The sequence below is a fragment of the Pyrus communis genome, chromosome 15 (assembly GCF_963583255.1).
Source record: "Pyrus communis chromosome 15, drPyrComm1.1, whole genome shotgun sequence".
In the NCBI taxonomy this organism is placed as follows: Eukaryota; Viridiplantae; Streptophyta; class Magnoliopsida; order Rosales; family Rosaceae; genus Pyrus; species Pyrus communis.
Genome location: NC_084817.1, coordinates 11,111,245 through 11,114,015, shown reverse-complemented (window position 1 = coordinate 11,114,015; position 2,771 = coordinate 11,111,245).

Below are 2,771 nucleotides of genomic sequence, written 5' to 3'. Positions count from 1 at the left end.
TCGTGGAAACTGAGGAACAAGCTTTGTATTAGGATCATAAATGCATGGTTATGTTAACCATATTACCCATTTAGGTAACCAAAACCTTTTCGACCAGTCACTTTTCCGATCATTTCCACAGACAAACATTAGAATTGCGGCACGAGTTATTTTCCCACTGTAAGAAAAAAATGAGCATTTAGACAATTATGAAGACCTTTTAGTACGTGGCGTATAGGAAGGAAGTAGTATGGTACGTTTTGAGGATGAATATATGTGGCATCATTTCTCAAAATTTTACCTAGGATATCACCAAATTGTGAAATGAAGCACACCATTGATCAATTTTCTCGTACTACACCAGTTTTCCTTGTGCATTTTTGAATGACTCCTACATCATTGAGAAAACTTAGTTACAAAATCTTACCGATTAGGAATTTATCCGACCAAACACTTTGTCTTAGGGAACCTCAAACCTAGTCAAGAAGAAAAAAAACTAAACCTTAGAATTGTACCTAGATTTTAGCAACTCAATCGGGTGACGATTAAAACCGTTAGTACCTATACTTCAAATTGATGGTCTACCCGACTAACTTTTGTAACCCGAGTTTTCTTCCATAGCTTGTTGAATTCGTAGTGGTCTTACCGATGACTTTCTCACCTACCCTAGCAACGAGAGCAAATTTTCTAAACACTGACAGTTAGCTTTATACCAAATTCCTCAAATGTTAACTTTGATTAAATTGGTATTTTTCTTGGGAGATGTGATCTCAGTAAACGATATTCTTTTCTCTTTCACAAAAGGTTGTAGTGGAAGAAAGTTGAAATTCTCACAAAGTGTTATGAAATGCAAGATATCCTTGGCCTTGTCGATTTTATTGACAATTTATTAATGACTTTTCAGCTGTAGCATTTTCCTTCCAAGTTGACCGAGGAAAGTTAGTTTAGTTTGGGATGTTGGATATGAATGAAATTTATGACAACCTATGTGTTGTCTCTTCCCGAGCATTATTCTTCATTTTTCGACAACGTCGATAATTTGGAAATCCACAATGACATTTTATTTAGATGATTTGGCTGTGTAGATGCAGTATGACGGAGTATCGCATTTGTTCCCCAGCATTTGGAATCGTACGAAATGAACCATCTTACTCATGACTTAGAGTCAACAATTATCATCATTACTTAAAAACCAGATGACACTTCTCTGTGGAGAAACCTGTCGAAAATATTTACTAACCTTAGACCTTTCAAATATATCTTCATTTGAAAGGAACTAGATTTCTGACTATGGCAGTAGGAGAACAAAATCAACATCTACGATTGCACTATCGTGTATCACCCCGGTTGTGTAAACGTAATTACTGTTTACCGCAGCAAGAGACATTATTTACCCTTGAATACTTTCAGCCTGTCCTATTTCATTTCAGTTAGAATTCACGAGTTTTGATATGACGTTACTTACAATTATCAAGAAATCGTTTGAGTTGTTATAATCAATTCCTGTATCCAAATGGAGATGGGGAAATATCACCATAAGCTTCATGTATGAGCTATCTTGTACATGTGGAGATTATGATAATGTTTCGGTGATTATCGACTAACTTGACAAGTCAACTCACTTTTCGTTGGTCAAGAGAGACTACGTTTAGACCATTTGGTAAAATTCCTCATTCTTGAAATTATCAGATTTTCTGACGTTTCGATCAACATCTACTCTGATTATGATTCCATATTCACCTCTTTGTTTCGGAAGACATTCCAGTCAACCTTAGGTACGTGTCTACCCTACTGCACTTTGTATTGTCTCTAGGGCAAACATATCATCTAGAAGAATCGCTCGGATGTTGAAATTTTAGTAGCGACCATTAATTCCTGAATCACCCAATAAATACCATGTTAAACGAATCTTTACCGTTGGTGATTGAATATTCAGGAAGCTACAATTGAAGCGAGATATATGCATTTAACCCAGTTACCTTGTATTCTAAATTTGATGGACTTGTTTTAATCCTCAAATTCTGAAGTGTTCATTTAACCTTTTCAGCGTAATTTTCTGCTAAACTTGAGAGAAATTCGTAATGAGTCTACTCACTGAGATATTGTTAACTACATTGTTTGAGTTTCATGGTGTGCTTGTCACTATTATATCTCACAGTGATACGCGTTTCATTTCTAAGTCTTGGGAAGCCTTTTTGAAGGTTATGAGTACTAAGTTTTTGTCCAATACCACCTTTTACCCTCATACTAACAGCCAGTCTGAACGAATTATCCAGACCTTAATGAACATGTTACGTTTGTCTGATCCGTAATTTTAGCATGATTATGATTTACACTTATCTTTGTTAGAGTTGTGTGTAACTGCGGTTACACTTTCGATTTTGAGTATGACACTGTTTAAGACGTGGTATAGAGATTTTATGCACAATACATGATTGACGGAAGAGTATTGCAAATAGGTATTTGAATGATCAAGATTGCGATATAGGAAAGTGTGTAATGTTGATGATGTTGCCCGAGAGGGTAATACGTGAGCGCAATCGAGGCACTAATTGGATTATTTATGCGCATTTCACAATGAGGGGTAAGATGGTAATATTGCACCCTCGAGAATTTCTTACTTGCTTATCAAGACAACAGTGAGTTGTTGGTATTACGGGCTGCAGACTGTAATATCGATAACTTATTCGTTGGGTTCGTTAAGCAAGTGGACAGTTTTGCCCGTCTACGTTAGTATTTTTATTTAGTTATCTATTGTTGGGCATGACCCAAAGATACTACACTTATTCTCG